Source organism: Pseudorasbora parva, chromosome 2, assembly GCF_024679245.1.
Source record: "Pseudorasbora parva isolate DD20220531a chromosome 2, ASM2467924v1, whole genome shotgun sequence".
NCBI classification, from domain to species: Eukaryota; Metazoa; Chordata; class Actinopteri; order Cypriniformes; family Gobionidae; genus Pseudorasbora; species Pseudorasbora parva.
The window spans coordinates 12,782,635-12,807,512 of record NC_090173.1 but is presented as its reverse complement, the minus strand read 5'-3'; the positions used below and the strand labels follow the sequence as shown (position 1 = coordinate 12,807,512).

Here is a 24,878-nt window from a genome sequence, read left to right as displayed (position 1 = left end):
TGTGTGTGTTTGAGGGATTGTGGTGTGTGTGTTTGTGGTGTGTGTGTGTGTGTGTGTGTGTGTGTGTGGACATGTTTTTGTGACATATGAGGACACAAATGTGTATAATACTATAGGTATGACACAGGTATTACAGGAGAGGGTGAAATATGAGGACGTTACCCATGGCCCCACTTTTCAAAATGCTTAGAAATCACACAGGAGGAGTTTTTTTGTTGTTGTTGGAGAAAGTAAAAATGCAGAATGTTTCCTGTGATGTGTAGGTTTAGGGGCTGTGTGTGCGTGTGTGTTTGAGTGATTGTGGTGTGTGTGTGTGCGTGTGTGTTTGAGTGATTGTGGTGTGTGTGTGTGTGTGTGTGTGTGTGTGTGTGTGTGTGTGTGTGTTTGAGTGATTGTGGGGTGTGTGTGTGTGTGTGTGTGTGTGTTTGTTTGTTTGAGTAATTGTGGGGTGTGTGTGTTTGAGTGATTGTGGTGTGTGTGTGTGTGTGTGTGTGTGTGTGTGTGTGTTTGAGTGATTGTGGTGTGTGTGTGTGTGTGTTTGTTTGAGTGATTGTGGTGTGTGTGTTTGTGGTGTGTGTGTGTGTGTGTGTTTGAGTGATTGTGGGGTGTGTGTGTGTGTGTGTGTGTTTGTTTGAGTGATTGTGGTGTGTGTGTGTGTGTGTGTGTGTGTGTGTGTGTGTGTGTGTGTGTGTGTGTGTGTGTTTGTTTGAGTGATTGTGGTGTGTGTGTGTGTGTGTGTGTGTGTGTTTGAGTGATTGTGGTGTGTGTGTGTGTGTTCCTTGTTTGGCAATACTTGTGAGGACAAGAATGTCCTCACTTATATAGTAAAACATGAAAATGACCCACTAGTGAGGACATTGGACTGGTCCTCACTAGTTAAAAAGGCTTATAAATCGGCCAAAACATGTTTTTATATAAATCTGTTGATCTGCACATGTTTCTGTGATGGGTAGGTTTAGGGATAGGGGTTGGGTTAGGGGATAGAAAATATCATTGACCTGATATAAAATCAATGGAAGTCTATGTAATATCCTCACTAATATAGTGAAACAAACCTGTGTGTGTGTGTGTGTGTGTTTGTGGTGTGTGTGTGTGTGTGTGTGTTTGAGTGATTGTAATGTGTGTGTGTGTTTGAGTGATTGTGGTGTGTGTGTGTGTGTGTGTGTGTGTGTGGTAGACATGTGCCGATTTTCGATAATGCGATTTATCACGATAATGAATATGCACGATATTGTTATCGTGGGCACTTTAAAATATCGTAAATAATAATTTATTAACAATTTATAATTTTTTTATAATGCACTCAAGAATACTTTGCCCATCAACCTTATAAATGCTCAACAACGCTGTATTCTGCGTCAAAGGGACACGCGCTCAGATATAAACAAGCCCAACGTGCGTTTGCACATGACTGAACCGGTGAAGGAGACGCGCTGCTGAAGTGCCGCTCAGTGACAGCAGAGGGCGCTGATGAACTGCAGAATGAAGCCGGTTACCCCGGAAACCAGCAAACAAACAAAAAAAACGCGTGTAGTTTTTAAAACAGCCATTCGTTTTTGTAATCTCAATGTTGTTCATCACAGCACCAAATACTTAATACTTAAAGACTTAATAGGCTATTTATTTTCAAACTTAAACATTTTTATGTTTTAATCTGGACTACAACATACCCTAATAATTAGGACTGTTCTAATTATTTGTTATTGTTCAGTAAAACTTTGAGATACGACTTCATTAGTTAACATGTGTTAATTCATTATTACCAAACTGACAATGAAAAATACTTATAAAGAATTAATCATTCTATGTTAATTTCTTAGTTACTTTTTAATAACATTAAAATCAAAATCACAATAACTTTTTTTAATGGACCTAAGATAAAACTAACAATGATCAGTATTTCTTAACTAACATTAACAAAAACATTATACTTTCTGTACCAAATGTAGCTATTGCTCAATCTTAGTTAATGCATTAAATAATGAGACCTTATTGTAATTTGTAAGCTTACCTGTTGTTCTTTTTAGCCTAATTCTTTTGCACTTTAATCTGTTTGAAAATTGTACTTTTACAGCTCTGAAAAATATCAAGAGACCACATAACATTTTCTCAATGAGGGGTCTCCTAATTTTTTCCCCAGAGCTGTATATATTTTTGGTGCATTATTGTATTTAAACATTCAGTTATTTTTGTTCTTACAAAAATAGTTCGTAAAGCTGTTATGCTATGGCAACACTTTTTTTTGCAACTTATTTCAATATCCTGATAATATTGTATATCGTGATAAAACTTCATCAATTAATCGCAACATGAAAAATTGATATCGGCACATTCCTAGTGTGTGGACATGTTTTTTTGACATATGAGGACACAAATGTGTATAATACTATGGGTATGACACAGGTATTACAGGAGAGGGTGAAATATTATGGAGGGATTTTTCAGTCAGATTATAAACTAAAAGTCTAAAACTAAAAGTCTTAAACCAAAACTTAAAATCTAAATTTGAAACTTAAAGTCCAAGTCGAAAATGAATTTGGTATTTAGGATTGGGCGTTTGGTATTTAGGATATGGCATTTTCTATTTAGGATTGGGCATTTTCTATTTAGGATTGGGCATTTTCTATTTAGGATTGGGCATTTTCTATTTAGGGTTGGGCATTTGGTCATTTAGCCATTTAGGATTGAGGATTGGGGATTTGGGGATTGGGAATTTGGTATTTAGGATTGGGCATTTAATCATTTAGCCATTTAGGATTGAGGATTGGGGATTTAGGATTGGGCATTTGAGGATTGAGGATTGGGGAGTGTATGCAAATTAGGAGGCGTGGCCCAAATACTGGAGGCTGGGTTTGAAATGGCTGGTGCGCAGATGCACCTTATGGACAGCAGAGGGAGCTCCCAGTGCTAAGGAGCACACTTTAATGAAACCAAACGGAGCGAGTGAGCGGCTTGAGCGAGGACTGTGCGATGATAACTTCAATTTAATGACAGCTTTGTAACATTTGTGGCCTCAAACACAAAGTCACCAGTGAAAGGAGTGCTATCGGTCTGACGACGAGAAAGCAGCAGACAGTGCAGCAGGTAAGATGCTAACATTAGCTACTAGTTATATAAGCTGATATTGCTAATATGCTTTAGTAGGGAATTATTATATTGGGACATGCTGCCTTGTTTTTTAAACTGCGGTTAACCCCTCTGACATTAGTAGATACACTCCTTTCCCATTGCCACTAGATGGTCTTGTTTATGTTTATTTCTTTTTTGCTATATAGCCTATATACATTTTATTAAGATTGTGAGAGTATATGTATGTGTGTATATATATATATATATAAACAAGGTTAGGAAAGCAATCATGAAGGCCAGTGACGATGTAACAGCAGGGTTTTTGTGCAGTGTAAAAAGGACCGCAATATATTGCTATATTATGCTCTGACTGACATCGTCTTAACGTATACATACATACACACACAACATATGACATCAAAGAGAGTAGACGCTCCTTATGCTTTTGCATCGCAGTACTTTGATGTCATAAACCGATAGGTCTTGCAGTGTGCAGCGTTCAAGTCGAACAAGCCTAATTTCTTTTCTCTCACAATCTTAATAAAATGTATATAGGCTATATAGCAAAAAAGAAAAAAACATAAACAAGACCATCTAGTGGCAATGGGAAAGGAGTGTATCTACTAATGTCAGAGGGGTTAACCGCAGTTTAAAAAACAAGGCAGCATGTCCCAATATAATAATTCCCTACTAAAGCATATTAGCAATATCAGCTTATATAACTAGTAGCTAATGTTAGCATCTTACCTGCTGCACTGTCTGCTGCTTTCTCGTCGTCAGACCGATAGCACTCCTTTCACTGGTGACTTTGTGTTTGAGGCCACAAATGTTACAAAGCTGTCATTAAGTTGAAGTCATCGCACAGTCCTCGCTCAAGCCGCTCACTCGCTCCGTTTGGTTTCATTAAAGTGTGCTCCTTAGCACTGGGAGCTCCCTCTGCTGTCCATAAGGTGCATCTGCGCACCAGCCATTTCAAACCCAGCCTCCAGTATTTGGGCCACGCCTCCTAATTTGCATACACTCCCCAATGCTCAATCCTCAAATGCCCAATCCTAAATCCCCAATCCTCAATCCTAAATGGCTAAATGATTAAATGCCCAATCCTAAATACCAAATTCCCAATCCTAAATCCCCAAATCCCAAATCCTCAATCCTAAATGGCTAAATGACCAAATGCCCAACCCTAAATAGAAAATGCCCAATCCTAAATAGAAAATGCCCAATCCTAAATAGAAAATGCCCAATCCTAAATAGAAAATGCCATATCCTAAATACCAAATGCCCAATCCTAAATACCAAATTCATTTTCGACTTGGACTTTAAGTTTCAAATTTAGATTTTAAGTTTTGGTTTAAGACTTTTAGTTTTAGACTTTTAGTTTATAATCTGACTGAAAAATCCCTCCATAAAATATGAGGACGTTACCCATGTCCCCACTTTTCAAAAGGCTTATAAATCACACAGGAGGAGGTTTTTTTTTTAGGAGAAAGTAAAAATGCAGAATGTTTCCTCTGATGTGTAGGTTTAGGGGCTGTGTGTGTGTGTGTTTGAGTGATTGTGGTGTGTGTGTGTGTGTGTGTGTGTGTGTGTGTGTGTGTGTGTGTGTGTGTGTGTGTGTGTGTGTGTTTTTGAATGATTGCGGTGTGTGTGCAGCTTGCCATAGTGCACACACACACACACACACACACACACACACACCAACACTCACACACACAATATAATAATATTTACTCTCTATGTCTCAGGACAGACATGTGCCTCTGTTTGTGTATTTTATTGAATACTTCTACTCTCTGTTGTGTTTCACAAAACCTTATCATGTTTTAAATTCATGACACACATGAGCAGCACAAAGGTCAGGGGTCAGAGTCAGATAATATCAGAGACTGTCATGAAGAGGATTGACATGAATCCATCCATTAAACGACAGGAGTGTGTGTCGTTCTTCTCCTGTGTTTATAGTTTGGTTGAGTTTCTATTTGATGGTATTTGTTTCTTCTCTTTCTTTCCTCCAGCTCTTTTTTCAAGTGCTCAGCAGAAACTTCTGAATTACGCTGAGTTTGACAGAGCTGTGATTATAGTCCTGTTTTCAACAGTGTTTCTGTTCTGCGTCTGCAAAATCATTTACAGTAAGTATTTCTGTGATTTATTCTTCAGAAACCAGCAATGAACGTGTCACACACTCAGATCTGAGCTTAAGTGGAAATATTACATATTGATATTTTCATTAATATCATAAAACTGTATAATGATATTATATAATACAATGCATGTTTATATAAACTCTATATATTGACATGATGATTTGTTCAGTTCTTCTGCTCCTGTTGTTGATTTTATTGTGTATTGTTGTAAACTGTGTGATGATAAACTGCCATTATAATAATTCAAAACTGAATCAAATGAGATCTTAATAACTGAACATGTTTCTCATAGTTTTAGTCACTCAGATTGGACAGAAAAAGGGACGGATAATTGAAATATTTGGCCTTGTGGCTGATATTATTATTGATATTCTGCCAACTTTACAATTCGTCCTCCTGTTCTACACGTTTGGCTCTTCTGGTGGAGCAGGTGATTCATATTCATAATCATATTCATATTCATAGTCATCTTCATAATCATAATGATCTGAGTTCAGATCAACACATTTGATCATGTTTAAAACTCATTAATATTCACTGAGTCTGATGTTCATTATGATTTATTGTAATCTGCTGTGAATCTGTTGATAATATTAAACATTAATATAATTTCTCTTCTGTTTAGGATTCATCGTCGTTATCATTTTACCAGTGTTAATGATGATGATGACTAATGACTCATGGTTTGATAGATGCTATGTTGAGCTCGACTGTGAGTATTTGATGAATTCTGATCTGATCTGTTTTACTTCATCATGTCAATAACTGAGATATTATTATCAATATCTCAGTTATTTCTCTGTTTAACTGTGTTAGGGGTTAACAGCTCACGACCCAAGACCAGTAGTGAAAAATGAAGACCAAGAGTGAGGATTGCAATTAATTAAAGAAAAATGAACTTAAGAATAGTTTGCAGTTTCAAAAGCACCCCCGCTCTCTCAAGTCTCGTTGCCTCGCCCCATCGTACAACTGTCCCAACAGTTATAACGTTTTCAAGGTCTATCCATGTCATTACTGCAATGTGGATGATTCTGATTGGCTCATAGAAAATGCACAGTCATGGTAATGTAAGGGTGGATCGCCTACAGTGGTTCTGACTGCAGGGTTGCCGAATGACTAAAGAAACGTTATCAGCGTGATGGTAGAAAACTGTACATTTCTTGTCTATAACCACCCACTGCAACTTATACCAACGACGGAAATAAGCGCAGTTACAATAGCAAAATATGTGGGAGTGCGTTGCTTTAATGTGACTATATTGTATTGCAATAGGGAGCACTTCAAAGTCAATACCAAACCAAAACTAGTTAGCAATTCATTTATAATTGAAAGAATTTAATGACAAAATCCGGTTATGGTTACACTTAAAATAGTTACAAAATAGATGAATGAGATGATAAAACTTATACCATTAATCGGACCCAGCATGTGTAGAATGTTACCTGAGAGATAGAGAGAGATAAAGAGAGATAGAAAGATAGAAAGAGAGAGAGCAAAGAGAAGAGCCAAAGAAGGCCCTAGAAGAGACAGCCAGAGAAAAAGACAGCATCAGAGGAAAAAGACCCCCAGAGAAAAAGAGAGAGACCGTCAGAGGAAGAAGACCCAGAGAAAAGAAAAGACCGTCAGAGGAAGAAGACCCAGAGAAAAGACCTCGAGCAACAGTTGCAATCTTCTTTTATACATCCCTTGACCATGTGACTGAAACCCTGAGACATTCGAACTGACCAGTCAGACCAGACTTCCCCCACTGTACTACAGGTGTGGCACCATTTGGCCTACAGGCCCTCAACATCTCTTTGTCTTTAGGAATCCCAAACAGCCCCACTGATAAGAGAGAGGGGGGTGAAACACAGTAAAACAAATGTCTTTGTTCAAAGAAAAATATCAAAATATCTTTGATTATTTTGGATTCTTTCAGTAAATTTCCACTCGAGTCAGTTAATCTGATGTACGTCTCCAGAGACGAGTCACTTGTTGACGCTTTCACTCCGGAATTAGGCCATTAGTGACCTTCCAGATCTGGAGCAGGCGCAGCTTACCCAGAACAACAAGTCCACCCATCTGTTAGGATGTCCATTCTCAACACTGATCTGTAACAGAATACTGCACACATACACAGATACACAGTCTCTCCAAGGTTGGAGCTGATTAAGCTCCAGTTCTAACCAAAACATACTGATAACATGCTTTCTCTCAGTGCGAGATACAGACAAAAGTGAGAACGGGAGACAATATCAAGTCAACGCATCTGATATTTTATGTACAGTATTGTTCAAAATAATAGCAGTACAATGTGACTAACCAGAATAATCAAGGTTTTTCGTATATTTTTTTATTGCTACGTGGCAAACAAGTTACCAGTAGGTTCAGTAGATTCTCAGAAAACAAATGAGACCCAGCATTCATGATATGCATGTTCTTAAGGCTGTGCAATTGGGCAATTAGTTGAATTAGTTGAAAGGGGTGTGTTCAAAAAAATAGCAGTGTGGCATTCAATCACTGAGGTCATCAATTTTGTGAAGAAACAGGTGTGAATCAGGTGGCCCCTATTTAAGGATGAAGCCAACACTTGTTGAACATGCATTTGAAAGCTGAGGAAAATGGGTCGTTCAAGACATTGTTCAGAAGAACAGCGTACTTTGATTAAAAAGTTGATTAGAGAGGGGAAAACCTATAAAGAGGTGCAAAAAATGATAGGCTGTTCAGCTAAAATGATCTCCAATGCCTTAAAATGGAGAGCAAGACCAGAGAGACGTGGAAGAAAACGGAAGACAACCATCAAAATGGATAAAAGAATAACCAGAATGGCAAAGGCTCAGCCAATGAACACCTCCAGGATGATCAAAGACAGTCTGGAGTTACCTGTAAGTACTGTGACAGTTAGAAGACGTCTGTGTGAAGCTAATCTATTTTCAAGAATCCCCCGCAAAGTCCCTCTGTTAAAAAAAAGGCATGTGCAGAAGAGGTTACAATTTGCCAAAGAACACATCAATTGGCCTAAAGAGAAATGGAGGAACATTTTGTGGACTGATGAGAGTAAAATTGTTCTTTTTGGGTCCAAGGGCCACAGGCAGTTTGTGAGACGACCCCCAAACTCTGAATTCAAGCCACAGTACACAGTGAAGACAGTGAAGCATGGAGGTGCAAGCATCATGATATGGGCATGTTTCTCCTACTATGGTGTTGGGCCTATTTATCGCATACCAGGGATCATGGATCAGTTTGCATATGTTAAAATACTTGAAGAGGTCATGTTGCCCTATGCTGAAGAGGACATGCCCTTGAAATGGTTGTTTCAACAAGACAATGACCCAAAACACACTAGTAAACGGGCAAAGTCTTGGTTCCAAACCAACAAAATTAATGTTATGGAGTGGCCAGCCCAATCTCCAGACCTTAATCCAATTGAGAACTTGTGGGGTGATATCAAAAATGCTGTTTCTGAAGCAAAACCAAGAAATGTGAATGAATTGTGGAATGTTGTTAAAGAATCATGGAGTGGAATAACAGCTGAGAGGTGCCACAAGTTGGTTGACTCCATGCCACACAGATGTCAAGCAGTTTTAAAAAACTGTGGTCATACAACTAAATATTAGTTTAGTGATTCAAAGGATTGCTAAATCCCAGAAAAAAAAAAATGTTTGTACAAAATAGTTTTGAGTTTGTACAGTCAAAGGTAGACACGGCTATTTTTTTTAACACACCCCTTTCAACTAATTGCCCAATTGCACAGCCTTAAGAGCGTGCATATCATGAATGCTGGGTCTTGTTTGTTTTCTGAGAATCTACTGAACCTACTGGTAACTTGTTTGCCACGTAGCAATAAAAAATATACTAAAAACCTTGATTATTCTGGTTAGTCACATTGTACTGCTATTATTTTGAACAATACTGTAGAACGGTGCATCGGTTGCAGAGCATCTCTTCTGATGCACCTAACATTGTGATGGGAGACTTTAACCAATGTAAAATGGAGAAATCACTCAGCCATTTTGACCAGTATGTGGATTCTCTTACTAGATGTGGGAAATATCTGGATCTTTGTTATGGGTCTGTTAAAGGGGCATATAAGTCGTCCTGTCCTTAAAAGGGAAAAGACTGAGATAAGAGCTCTACCTGTGTGGTCTGAGGACTCATTTCAAGAGCTGAGGGGGTGCCTTGATTGTACACACTGGGATTTGTTAAACGTGTGTGTACTGATTTACACGATCTCACAGTGACTGTAGCAAATTACATCATATTTTATGAAGACTTGGTAATTTACCAAAAAAAAAAAGGTGTAAAGTATTTCTTAATAATAGGCCTTGGATCACTAAACAGGTTAAGAATGCAGTCATGGTAAGGAATAGTTATTTTAGACAAGGTGACAGTATTCAATATAGAGAAACTTTCAAAAGTCCCTTGTCTCTGGAAAAATTCAATGGTAGTGCCAATTGCAGGGGGGGGAAACCCTCTTTTTTTAAATGATTATAGGCCAATTGCACTCACTTCCTTGGTTATAAAATCATTTGAAAAATTAGTAAAGGAGGAAATTTTAGCTTTGACTCAGTCAGCTCTGAATTAATGCTGGGTTAAAAACAACCCAAGTTGGGTTGAAAATAGACAAACCCAGAAATTGGGTTGTTAGAACCCACAGTGAATGGACCCATTCAAACAACCCAATTTCTGGGTTTGTCCATTTTCAACCCAATTTGGGTTGTTTTTAACCCAGCTTTTTTAAGAGTGTACACAGTAAAACATGGGGTGTTAATATTTCAGAGTAAAGTTACTTAAAATTTGAAGCAAATACTGATAGCATTAGAGGAAAAGCATGTATTTTTTGAGAAAACTTCGAACTTTTAATATGGATGTTTCTTTTATGAGAATGTTCAATTCCTGTTTTATTGAATCTGTCTTAAGTTTCTCTATTATTTGCTGGTATGGTAATTGTAATGTTAGGAATAGGAGTAAGATGAATAGTATTGTAAAAATGTGTAGCAATATCACTGGAACTGATATAAGGACCATTACACAAATGTATGAACATAGGGTGACTAGGAAGGCCCATAGTCCATTCAGATGTTACCCACCCATTATGTTCTGAATTTCAACTGCTTCCATCGGGTCAGAGATTTAAACTCCCCTTGTGTAAATCTAATAGACACAAACACTCCTTTATACCTGCTGCTATTACTATTTGAAATGATTTGTTATAAATGTGTGTTATCCGATGTGCACTGTGTTGCTTTGCGAACATGTATGTATGCCGCTGTCTGCACTAGTATTTCAGTAAAAGGGAATATAAACGAAATAACATATAATCAAAGAAAAGAAAATGTAAATCTCGTTTTCCCTCAGGGATTTAACTTCAACCATTATTAATCTTATCTCATTTGGTTTTATCATTGGCTTGATTGATTACAACAAGCACATGTTCATCCTCAGGAGGACATACTACATTAGCACCCCGTGTTAAATACCACCCTATTATAAATACCAAGATATCTCATTCGAAATAGGGAATTTAAATACATTTCTTTCGAAACACAGACCTTTTTCATCTTCAAAACAATAGTGGTCTGAAATAATAATAAACAAAATAAATAGGCAGAATAATCCGTCCAATTACATTCAGTCTCTGCATTAAACATCATTTTAAAACACCTCAGTTTACAGTCTACATAAATGTACCATCTTAATTACATATCCCATTAATTTCTTTCCCAAACATGTTCAAAACATCCATTTCAATCACCATTCCCAGTTTTTTTTACTCAACTGTTTCTTATTAAACCCATTTTCATTACTCATCATTTCTTTCCACATAGATTTCCACACACTCAAACCTTTTTTTTTTCAAACTTGCTATTTCCATCAAACCCAGTTTTCACTCATGATAGCCCACATCGTATTTAACTTAAATGAACAGAACCATAACATTGTTCATGTTGAAAACTTCCTCAAAATGACATAATAATCCATTTGTATTACATTTCATCAGCTTATTCACATCTTTATCTCATGACATTGGGCTTAATCATACTCAATATGAAACCCAATTATTTCTCAAAATTACTTTTCAAACCCGTTATTTAGTAAACCATTCAAAATCAATTAATGTAGGATTTCTTTATAATGTATTCAAATTTGTACTGTCATCATCAATTTCTTTAAAGCTGTTTTAAAACAATCTGTATTTCGAAAAGCATTCATATTTCGATATATATTCACTTAATTTGACTTCAGATGTTCATAAATTGTTCATAAATTCTGTCAGTTTTATTTTTGCAACATTAATCTCTAGGGCTATTTCTCTCTTGTTTTATCATTATTCTTTATCAAAATACTCAGTCTGCAGATGCACAATGTGATCATTATTGTTTCAGTCTTATCTCTCAATCCCAGTCATACAGAAAAATGTAAAGTCACTCGCTCCTTCAACATCAATTAGACATTATTACATCTAATGTCCTGCATCCATTTAAGAGATGAAAAATAAAAATAAACCTTTTTCTTTTTAGAAGACTCGCCCTTCTGCCTTCAGTAATATGAGGGAATCTCAGTCATGGTAAATTTCCACTCGAGTCAGTTAATCTGCACGTTTCCACTGACGTGTTTTACTGTTCCACTGACAGCTTTACCCAGAACAACAAGTCCTCTCATCTGTTAGGATGTCCATTCTCAACACTGATCTGTAACAGAATACTGCACACATACACAGATACACAGTCTCTCCAAGGTTTGATCAAAACATACTGATAACATGAGCTTTCTCTCAGTGAGAGGTACAGACAATATTCATCACTCTTTAGTGTTTCAGTAAAAGGAAATGTAAAATAAATTAAATGAAAGACACTTTAGAAAACAAGAAATATAAAGCAAAATCATAACTGGAAAGAATCATTATAATAAGTGGTCTAAGTGGTTGCTATGCAGTTGCTAAGGTACTCTGAGTGGTTGCTATGCAGTTGCTAAGGTACTCTGAGTGGTTATGTAGTTGCTAAGGTACTCTAAGTGGTTGCTCTGCAGTTGCTAAGGAACTCTGAGTGGTTGCTATGCAGTTGCTAAGGTACTCTGAATGGTTGCTATGTAGTTGCTAAGGTACTCTAAGTGGTTGCTATGCAGTTGCTAGGGTACTCTAAGTGGTTGCTATGCAGTTGCTAAGGTACTCTGAGTGGTCGCTCTGCACTTGCTAAGGTACTCTGAATGGTTGCTATGCAGTTGCTAAGGTACTCTGAGTGATTGCTATGCAGTTGCTAAAGTACTCTAAGTGGTTGCTCTTCAGTTGCTAAGGTACTCTGAGTGGTTGCTATGCAGTTCAGTTGCTAAGGTACTCTGAGTGATTGCTATGCAGTTGCTAAAGTACTCTGATTGGTTACTATGCAGTTGCTAAGGTACTCTAAGTGGTTGCTCTGCAGTTGCTAAGGTACCCTGAGTGGTTACTATGCAGTTGCTAAGGTACTCTGATTGGTTGCTATGCAGTTGTTAAGGTATTCTGAATGTTAGGATGTTGCTCTCTAGTTTCTAAGGTAAAAGAGTGGTTGCTAGCGTGTTGCTATGCATTTGCTAAGGTACTTTGAGTGGTTGTTATGCATTTGCTAAGGAACTTTAAGTGGTTGCTAGTGTGTTACAATGCCATTGCAAAGATACTCTGAGTGGTTGCTAGCATGATGCTAGGGTACTCAGGGTGGTTGTTAAAGGGTTGTTATTTGGTTTCTAGGGAATTCAGGGTGATAACTAGGGAGTTGCTATGTGGTTGCTTAGGTAATTCTGGGTGGTTGCTAGGGTGCTGGAATGCAGTTACTATGGTATTACAGCTGGTTGATATGCAGTTGTTAGGGTATAGGGTGGTTGCTAGGGTTTTGCTCTGTGGTTGCTAAGGTACTTAGGGTGGTTGCTATGGTGTTGCTATGTGGTTGCTAGTACTTATTACCGCATTGCTAGCATGTTTCAGATCGATATGCTAGTAGATCGGCAGATAGAGCAGAAATATTAATTTGATGATCGTGATGATCTGTCTTCAGATGTTTCTGTTTTCTGCTCATCTTCACATTGAGTGTCTTTATTCAGTTTAATCTCTGATCATGAACTCATTCTCTCACTCTCGTCTCTTTCAGGTTCACCTTCAGTCATAAGACCTGTGATGATAATCTTCACATTAGTGATGAATGCAGTGATGATCGGCCTTTACATAATGACACTGGAGAAAACCACAGGTATGAGCATATTTAATCATGTTTGGAATTACAACACATCACTGATCTGGTGGTTTATGTGATAATAAATATACATTTATTTTATAAAGTGTGTTTAAGTTATAAAGTGTGTTTAAGTTCACACACACAGACACACACACACACACACACAAGGCTGATAAATGATATACAGCTGAACTAATGAGTAATCATATCAGTAACCATGACAACCTACAGTTGTTGGGAAAACTACACAAAGAAACGAAATAATAGAAACTAAAACTGACCCTGAGACACAAATAACAGCCGGTCTGTGCTGCTGCTCTCGCTGTCCTGTCATGAAGATTCAAACCTTTGGGATATAAACGAGACTCATGTGTGGAAAGTGCTGGAGAAGTGAATCTTTATCTGATCTGATCTGCAGATCCTCTCGGATGGGGCTGTGTGCTGATGTTTCTGCAGATACTCTGGACAGTTGTGAAGTTTACAGATGATGCTACTTCCTATTATCTCAGTTTGTCTCGAGGTACAGTATTGATCATCATCTTTCTTCTTCTCTGTGTTTTTCTACATCAGTTTGAGTTCATGTACAGTTCATACTCGAGTAGTTCACGACATTAAACCGTGCAGGACCAGAGATATTGAGCAGGTGTGTGTGTTTAGAAGAGACACGTATTAAAGAAAACATCAGTCTCTGTGTCTTATTATAGTTTTAATTGTTATGAATCTGATTTCTGATGGAAACGCTGACAGACGCAGAGACATTGATCCATCGCATTAATTAATAGGTTGATAAATTATCAGATGAATATCACAGTTCAACACTATAAATGTTTAAAAATGTGTTTTTCTGTGGATCTCTAGTGGTTTTCAATCGTTTTCTCTAATAATATTTGTCTAACAGTTAAATAGTAATTAATTAACTTTACTAAGACATTGTTCCAGTGAGTATATGAGCATATTCTGTCCCTATATTGTAAACTAAAGACAATAATTTAGCATGTGTCTGATCTTCATATTAATGTTTAAACTTGCGTTACAGGTTTTCAGCGTTATGTCATCGTGTATGTGTTTGGATCAGTTGTTGTTGTTTTTCTGACCTCCACTGCTCTGATAACAGAACTGATCCTGAAAACAGGTAAATGAACACACATATGTACATAATAAAATATTCACTGATTTCATTTCTCGAATCAGAGATGATAATATTCTCATATTTTTCAGTGAATGGTGATCGTACGGTTGCAGATCTGAGATTCATCGTCTTTCCGGTTGAATGTGTCTTTGCCGTATCTCTGCTGATTTCAGGAATATTTAAAGACCGTGAGTATAAATCAGAATCGTCCATTAGATCACATTTACATCACATGAGCTGATCTTCATCTGTTCTCTCGTTCACAATCTTCTGTCCATCTTCATCAGATTAATGATCAATCCTTTAGTTTCCTGCCTGAAGTCTGATTCATTCACAGATTTAATAGGGACGGGCGATACCACTTATTTTTGTTTTCGATATGATACCGATACTTTCAAGGCCAGTATCTCCGATATCATTACGATAACTTAATCTGAAGTTTTAAATTATTAAATTATTAAAATGACTAAGATTAAAATGGGTAAAGATACCCACTTAACATTTATATTTATAAGGCATTTTAACATTCAATACGCCTTAATTGCAACTTATTAGATCATAGTTTTGTTTACACGTGGTTAAAATATGTTTACTTGTAGTGGTAACCATGGAAATCTACAAATACTATCATTTAACCACAGTCACTGTAGATAAACTATGGTTCATTTCCATAAGGGACTGCCAGTGACAGGTCATTACACCCATAAAATGAAATCTTTTTATTCAGATGCTCATCGTCATTTTACGGTTATTTATTATGGTACAAATCTTAGTAAAGGTTTCAGCATGTGCTGTGTGAACAAAACAAATCATGGATTAAAAAGGGTTAAATGTATCTGAAAAAAATAGTCACACTTGTATTGTCATTTTAAAAAATGAGCTAGACTTCTGTTCAACCCAGTTCAGGGGTTGGCCAGAATATAGTCAAGGGATAATTTAAGAAATAGGTCAATTAAAAATACACCTAGAATTGCCTGAGATATTGTAACAGTTTTTTTAGTAACTGGTAGTGAGCTTATCAAAAAAAATTATAAATTAATAAAGCAGTCACCTTGTAGACTTAAAAATTAAGCTTTTCCCCCGTGGTAGTTTAATTCACAGGACCGGACACCAGTTATTTTGCCAAGAGATTTATTTTATATAATTTTATATCAGACATAGGAGAGAAAGACAATTTCCCTAGGAGATGATCTTCATTCCAGCTTTCTCTGTCCTCCTGGACACCCAGTTTGGATTTTATAGGTTGCTCAGACAGAGAAATCAATTGTATTACTAGATAAACAGGTTGTTTGCGCTATACCTCGTGCTTTCACGCGGCATAATATACCCTAGAACATATGCATAGAGAAACTTGTTGTTCATTGTTCAAAATATGTCTTATACAGAACTTGTGACATGTGTCATATGCATTGGTAGGAAAACAACATCATGCTACACAATACTTCCTTACAGAGAATTACAGTCACATGTGCATAATTAGAAAACTTATGCTACATATTCCTGTGTTCAAAATTATCTCCTCTCCATGTCCTTCACACTCCTGTGCTCAGACTCATTCTGACTAAATAATAATGATTATACAAATGATAATGAATATTAGTAAAGAATAATAATAAAAATACATGATATTAACTGATTATACATACTAATAATACAAAATAATATTAAACAGTAAAATTTCGATCTACATCTCCCTTCTTCTGGAACTACGGCCGTCCGTTCCACACCATCACCCAGGTAGCCAACCTATTGAAGTAATAGTGAGAAAGAAGAATAGCAGACGAAGAAATAAACAAGGACAGAAGAACAGAAATGGAAAAAAACAAAAAGAAACAAAGAACCCAAACCCATGTTATGTTCCCGAGATATGTGTCATTTAACGTCTATGTGTATGCATTTAATAGGAACCCCAATCTTCTAAGAAAGTAAAAACTAATGAATCTTCACCAGTGCCTGGACTCGTTCGGGCCCTGAACTCCTCCAGTTCCTGGTCAAAATAACAAACAAACATAAACGTTGATGTTAAAGAATTCCTATCCCTTGGGGTTGTGAATCAGGAAGCAGATGTTGATTGTTTGTGAGGTTATATTCTGTAAGCAGTGTAGTGTGTAAAATCTCCTATTTGACTCTGAATTTCCTATTCTCTGTTTTATCCACATGGTTAGAAATAACCAATCTAACAGGTTTGGTACTTTTCCTTCTAGTAACACATTTTATGAGTTGTATCACTAACAGAAACACAAAAACTCCAACCGTAATCAGAACTATCCATTCCGACCAGGATAAATTCCCCGGAATTTGTGCTAATTTCTTCTCAGACAACAATTTAGCTACTCCATTCGCTACAATAACATGACCCATTGCTTGAATTCCCTCTTCTTGAGCTGCTTTAACACTCTCCTTAACTCTTTTAACCATTTCAAAGAGTTCATAATTCCTTTCCTCTACTAAATCATTATTCCACCATTGTGGGTCTAAGTTCAACAATTGCACATGTGGAACATGGATTCCACCCAATTGAAGAGGATAGAGAATCTCAACGCAAAATGGATCAGGAGGAATTGGACACAACTTCCCTCCATATATCATAGTCTCACTTATTCCATCATGTAATATACACCACTGTGCTTCCGACACCTGCCATGCACCTGTGGCTTGATCTAAAGGAACTACTTCCCAAACTGCAGATCCATTCAGGGATAGACTAAACATTGTAGAACACGAGCAAATTACCCACTCATGTTCCTCAACACAACAGTCTATGGTAGAAATCATTGGTGTTTTGCCTTCAGCCCAATATCCATTTTTCCCTAATCTGATAACAGAGTTTCCTTGTCTAACGCCCATTGATTGGAATTGTCTCACTGTCATTATATTGCGCTGTCCATATTGAGGCCATACCAAAAATAAAGGTAATGTACCGGAACCTGACAAAGAGTCTTCATCGATAGCAATTTTGACTAATGGAATATGTTTAGCAGAAGTCAAATTGAGTTGATTACCAAATACCACTAACAAAGATTCCACTATTCGTTCAGGAACTTTACCCATTCGAATAACTTGAACATCCTCTACCATTTGATCCTTTAAATTCTGAGCTAGGAATAAACATGCTGCACGATGTGTCTCAAAATTAGATGATTTTACTAATGCATCTGCCAATTCCTTTGCTGCATCGTTAAGATGTTGACCTGCTGCTATGATATGTAAAGAACCTTTAAGAGCTTCAGTGAGTCCTTTTCCTGTCATTTTTCCCACCCACTGAGTGTATTCACTTAATTGATTCATTTGCGCAGTATTACTTATTGAATTGACAGAACCAAATACCCCCGCTACGTCTCCCCATATACTCCTAGGTTTACGACTTCGACTATTCAATGGATCTTTAGAGGTATAATATTTTACTTCTTTTTCCAACCATTTCCTTATTTGTGTGAAATTTCCACAATATGACTGATCATAAACGGTAAGAAGGGATATCAAATTATAATTGATACGTTGTCTCACCATATGGGCTTCATTTATCAAGGTTTTGGTTTCTTTTGCTAACAAGATACCATGAGCTGGTGCAATATTTGTAGTTGGGCATGTTTTAGCTTTATTTGTTTTTTCAGCAGAAAGATAAAAACACCGTCCAATTTCCCCAGTTTCTAGTTCAGTCTCACAATATTCATTTTCATCTTCTGAATGCCATACTCTTACATAATTTCCCTTGAATCTTGTCGTTCTCGAGGCAGTATCCCTTAGGAATCCTTCACATGGCAACACTATGGGATAAATACACCCTAAAGCCAAAGAATCCCATATTGTAAGCATGTGAGTACGGTTCAAAATGAAGTTAATTTCCACATTAGTAGAAGTTATGAGGTCCAACCCCACAATTTCACATTGTTCTCTTGAACAAATTTCTCGTCGTTGACCACTACTAGAATATCCCCCGTCTTTCACTGGCCAGATTACTCTGCTGTGGTAACATTGATGGTGATAGTTACATCCACCATAGATGTCCTTACGATATTTAGCAAGATCTTTATCATTACTTGGCACCCAATCCCATAATCCCCATTTGGAAATAAAGGGTAAAGTAAAATGTTGGCCAGATTTCAAAGTTGCATTTCTAGTGATTCCTTGAACTTGAGGGGTCCATAAAGCTTGGCTTCCTTGGTAAATGCCAAGTAAAATTAAAAACAAGCATACCATCATCGTTGTGTATCGAGAATAACTTGCAACCATCTCTAATCAATGTCAATGGGAATGATCCCTGAAATGGAAGCAGAAAAATAATTAAACATCACTCCTTTGTTCCCAATCTTTAAAGCTAATGGATGTACATTGCTCAATTTCAGGCCATAAGTCATCATTATCATTGGGTTCATTCACTAAACAAGGTTTAACTTGTGACCAGTGATACCATCTATCTGTCCCTACACCCTTCCCTTTAAGGCAAACACTTGTATCTGTAGTTAAGAGTATCTCATATGGTCCCTCCCACCTAGGTTCTAAACCTTTCCTAGCAATACGTTTGACCATAACAAAACTGCCTAACTCGGGAATGTGTGGAATGTCAGTAGTGGTGTGTTTTTCATCCCATTGCTGTTGAGCCTCTTGCACTTTTTTGTTATTGTCTTTGGTAGCTTTGTCCAGCATTGCAAGATAGCGTCGCAGCTTCTCTTGGAACAAAGTTGAATCTCCTCCTGTTCCCGCGGGAGGCGGAGCATCGGGAGGTAGTATCATTGCTCTTCCAGTCATCAGTTCAAAAGGGGTCAGTCCTGTTACTCTGTTTGGAGTTGCTCTTAAGTTCCACAAGATGGCAGGCAATAACTTGTGCCAACCTTGGCCAGTCTGCAGAATGGCCTTGGTAAGAGCCGTTTTCAACGATCTGTTCATTCGTTCAACCAGCCCTGAGCTCTGAGGCCTGTAGGGTATGTGGAACTTCTGTTTGACCCCCATCAATTTCATTGCTTCCTTCATTAGTTTTCCAGTGAAGTGAGTTCCATTGTCCGAATCAATTTCATATGGAAGACCCCAGCGGGGAAAAACTTCTTCCACCATTACTCGTGCTGCTGCTTCAGCAGTGCAGGTTTTCGTAGGGAATGCTTCCACCCACCTAGTAAATCTGTCCATGATTACTAGAATGTATTGGTACCCTCCACTAGGTGACAAAGGTCCTGTGAAATCAATTTGGAGATTTGTCCATGGCCCTGTGGGTCTTGGTGCATGTGACATTCGCACCTTTACAGGTTTTCCCACATTTGCTTTCATGCAGATCAAGCATCTCCTGCAATAATCATCAATGTCTCTCATCATCCGTGGCCACCACCATGTCTCGCTGATTTGAGCTTTCATTGCTTTTGCTCCAGCATGCACTTTTCCATGATATAGCTGCATTAGTTCTCTTCTTGTGCCGACCGGCATCACCACTTGTCCTGTTGGAATTCTCCAGATACCCTGATCATCTTCTTTCGCTCCTGATTTTATCCATTGTTCTTTCTCTTCATCTGTCTCTGTTTGATATGACAAAAGATGGAGTTCAGGATTGTCTTTCCTGTTTTCTCGAACCAAGATGACAGGAGTAGGAGGGAGTAAAGCCGCTTCTCTGGCTGCTGCATCAGCTGCAGAATTTCCTTGGCTTTCCTTGGACTTGTCAGATTGATGTGATTTTACTTTGACCACGGCTGCTTCTCTTGGTAAGTGGCATGCTGCAATCAGGCGACGAATTATGGAAGCATGTTGTATTTCGCTCCCACTGCTAGTGATGAGTCCACGTCTTTTCCAAAGGGCAAGGTAGTCATGGACCACGCCGAAAGCATAACGACTATCTGTATAGATGTTAACTCGATCTCCTTCCGATAGTTCAAGAGCTTCTGTAAGTGCTGTGAGTTCAGCTGCTTGTGCTGAAAACTTCCCAGAAAGAGCTCCCTTCTTCACGACAGTTCCGTCAGACTCCACAACTGCCCATCCAGTATGTCGTTTTCCATCAACGTAGTAACTGGATCCATCAACCCATAATTCTTTGTCTGGATTCTCAAGAGGGATTGGATTAACTGGTCCAAGGCTTTCTTCTTCCACCTGTTTTTCACACTTGTGTGGTATTCCCTCATGCTGTTCCAGCATCATTGTTGCAGGGTTAAGGGATGTGTCTCTGATTATTTCCACTCTCAAATCCTTGTTTAGCAAAGTTGCTTCCCATTTTGCTCTCCTCGCATCAGTGATAGTCTTGATGTTTGTGTTGTTCAACAGCGTCACTATACTGTGCGGTGTATGCAATATGATAGTTTGTGCTCCTATCAGATTTTCCACAGCATCCACTGCCCATGTGGCACCATCGAGGGCTTGTATACATCGTGGTTGACCTATCATGGTGACAGGAATCTTTGTGGAAAAGTATCCTACTGGTTTGTACCGATCACCTGGTTTTTGACACAGTACTGCTGAATAAGTCTCATCTCCCACCTTGGTCCACAGATGAAATGGCAACCTGCCATCAGGAAGTCCCAAAGCTGGGGCTGAAATCAGTTTCTCTTTCATAGAAGTAAACGCTTCCTCAGCTTCTGTTGTCCAGACAATCTGTTCTACTCCAGGCTTTCCTCCTTTGTATAGGTCAATGAGAGGGCTTGTGATGCTGGCAAAATCGGGTATATACTGCCGACAATAGTTGAAAAGTCCCATCACTTTCCGCATTCCTGTAACTGTCAGAGGTTTTGGAAGTTGGCGTAATGCCTCTACTCGTTCCGTTGTCATTCTTCTTCCATCAACAGATATTTCTTGACCTAAGTAGATCACGTTGGTTTTGGCCAGCTGTGCTTTGTCTGGGTTGACTTTGAATCCTCCTTTTTTAAGAGCTTGTAGAACAATGTTCAGAGCTGAAACATGGCTGTTTTCATCTGGGCTTGCAATCAACAAGTCATCAACATACTGGAGGCAAACACTGCCTGAGCTCTCAATTTCAGCTTTTCGTTCATTTAAGAACTGGTCCAGTGCTCTATGAAATACAACTGGAGATAAATTAAGACCTTGTGGGAGTCTACTCCAAACATACTGGTTTGCCCCCACAGTGAAGGCCAATTTCTCTTGAGATCTTTTGTCAATAGGTATAGACCAGAACGCTGACAGCACATCTAGTACTGTAAAAATTCTTGCATTTCCAGGAATATCATTCAGAATGGTAGCAGGATTAGCCACAATAGGGTGTGGTTTTGGTGTTACACTGTTAAGTCTTGTGTAATCGATGGTTAATCTCCATGAATTATCCGATTTCTTAACAGGCCAGACAGGGCTGTTGGTAGTAGATGAAGTTTGTCTGACGATCCCTTCAGCTTCCAAGTCTGCCACAATCTCTTCCACAGCTTGTCTTGCTTCAGGTCGGATGGGATATTGTTTATGAGGGGCATGTATCGGTCCCTCAATAACAACGGGATCAATGTTGGCTTTTCCACAGTCCAATTTGTGTTTAGCCCAAACATCTGGATATAAACTGCACAGAAGACCCCATACACCTTCTTTCCCCCAGTCTCTGATGATTGGTTTTGCCACACCAACAGAACTTATATTACATGTGCGATCTTCATGTGGAATTATTCCAGCTGTTGTAGCGATTTGACGAATGTCAGTAAATATGATCATGTTCAACAATGGTAGAATGTCCATGCCAATGAGGCTTCCTTGTGAATTTGGCCCCACCCAGAAAGATGTCCATAAGACTTCATCTTCATGTATTTGCAGAGGAACTGGTACACTTTTGTGAAATGTTTTGATTTCTCCTCCAATTCCTTCAACTTCCATAGTTTCATGTGTCGTAGGTAATTTCAGGTCAGTTATAGAAATTGATGCCCCTGTGTCTATGAGACAGTCACATGGGTGGCCCCCTATTAGTGCAGGAATGAAAAGTCGATTGTCACATTTCTTACTCATACAGGGGGCCGCTGATTCCTATTGCGGACGCATAATTCCCTCAATAAGCTGACGAACTTGCTCTTCAGTCCACATCTTTCCTTGAGGGGTTTCATCTTTGTTTTTCGCACTTGCCTGTTTAAATGATGGACCTTTCCCTTCTGCTCCTCCTCCTTTAGCCCAACAGTCTCTTTTGAAGTGGCCAGACTTTCGACAATTGCTGCAAACCACGTTAGATTGAACTAATGCCACTCCTCTTCGATTTGACTTGTTTCCTTCATCCTTGTTTGATCTCATAGCCATCTCTAGACGACCAGCCCATTGCATAATTTGGTCAAATGTTTCTCCTGGATTGACTCCAAGTAATAAAGCTTGTTGGTATTTTGTGCTAAAGCCATCCACAAGTGTGTCAGTAAACTGCACATCATCTCTATCTGGATCTTTCTTAGCACAGAGTGCCCATCTTTCATAAGCAGTCCATTTGCACAAGGCATATTCATCTGGAGATTCATCGTCTTTTTGCTTAATCAATGTCACCGATGTGAAAGGGATTTTACCACTGCCCAAGATCTCTTGGATTTCTTTTCGGAATCCATCTAATGCTTGCCAAAGACCCAGGGGTCGTCCCTGACCATCTACCCACAAGTCTATCCATTGGGCTGTTGTTATCGATGCTGGTAAGCGTTCCCATCTATCTCTTGGGATTTTAGCTTTCACAATGGTGTGTATGTCTCTTAGTGTCATTTGATGTGCTTCAACCAAAGAGTCTAATTCTCGCCAAAACTCTGTGTTTGGATCTTGTCTCTTCAATGGAGGCAAGGCTGTGAGAATTGCTTGACGCTCTCCCGGTGTGAATGGTCTCTCTTCTGTCATCATTTCAGATTGTAGTTCTTCCTTTTTAACAGCAAGTGGAGAAAATTCAGGACCAACTTTATCAATTGTGATCATGTCGTCATCTCTTGTCTCTTCACCCCAGTCCGATCCATAGTTGCGACCTGGTGAACATCGCAGCATGTCTCTGTTTGGCTGAGTTGATTTAGATCTGGTAATTATTGGAGCTGCTTGAGCAGAAGCAATACACATTTTGTCAACTGGAACTCCATTCGAGCTTGAAGTTTGAGGCTGCATCAGAGGTTTAGAGTAACTTGTACATTGTTCAGGCAAAGTTGGATAAATTGGCTTGTAAGGAGGTGGTGTTACAGTCGTTGCTGATTTTGCTGGTGTTAGTGAGTATTTCCTTTCAGCTTCAGCTATTATCTCTGTCCAATCTGGATCAAATGAATCATCACTGGTGATGTGTTCTTTTTCTGAACATGTGATAGACATGATTTTGCTCAACTTGGTATATGCTTCAACTTGAGGCTTCATTGCTTCAGCAAGTGGAACTGGACCACCATCCATACCACAACAAACTCCACCTTGTTTCACAATCCAATTAGCTGCCATTATTGGAAATACTTTTAACTTGATAGAGTCTTTTTGTCTCTTAAACCAATTTAACTGCTCATCCATGGATGCATTAATATCAAGTCCTTTTTTCAAAAATTTAACTTGCTTCTTGTTCTTCTTTTCCAGATACCATGCAGAAATTGTTCTGCTGTTACAGTCACCTTCTGTCATTTTGCAAATTATTGGTCACTCTGTATCTGTGTCTCAGAACAGCAGGGCTTATGGTATGTCTGTGTGTGTGTGTGTGTGTGTGTGTGTGTGTGTGTGTGTGTGTGTGTGTGTGTGTGTGTGTGTGTGTGTGTGTGTGTGTGTGTGTGTGTGTGAATCTCCAAAGGAGGGTCTCTCTCTCTCTCTCTCTCGTCTAAGCTATATATACTGTGTATGTGTGCGCGTGTGTGGAGGATGTGTGTGTTCTGCGGTGAGTGCTTCCCTGCTTCTCTCCCTTTCTCTCCTAAACACTCAGGGAACAAAAGAAAAGAGGGAAAAAGTTAAAAGAAAATTTCTCTTATATTTTCATATAGAAAACATATATTTTAGTTTCACTCAGATAAATTTCTTCCTTTAGGTTTTTTATTTTTTTATAATTTTTTTTTAGTTTCTTTGTTCAGTTGAACTCAGATCAATTTCTCCTCCTCAAATACTGAACAGCTTCTGTCAAAATCAGAATGCCCGCAATTTCAGCTACTTCAGCATGTTTAAACGTTTTAGGATTCTCTATACACAGGACTCCCCTTTAGAGTCCAGATCCGCCACTTTAAACTGCTTTTAATCCAGCTTGACACCTTCCCCGTCTGTCTGTAACAGCACGGATCTTCAGTGTGTGAAATATTTTAGAGTCTACTTCCAGAGCAGAGTCGCCACATTTCACCACCTCGCAGTCATGTCAAGCTAATTGCTGAATCGCCTTATGGCTTATTCTCCCGAAAATTTGACTAAATGGTCTTTTAACCAAAGATCCACTTTTACCCCAGCTTCATTCAAATATTGTTTAAAGGTTCACTGATCTGAGCAACTTAA

The 24,878-nt window shown here is 38.5% G+C and overlaps 1 protein-coding gene across 1 annotated transcript in view; it reads left to right on the top strand.

Annotated features, from left to right (window-relative positions):
- The window catches only part of LOC137048655 (polymeric immunoglobulin receptor-like), a gene marked incomplete at its 3' end in the record, with an annotated part of 145,601 nt that overhangs the window by 60,087 nt on the left and 60,636 nt on the right, over positions 1-24,878 (top strand). The gene's annotated exons all lie outside the window — the stretch shown is intronic.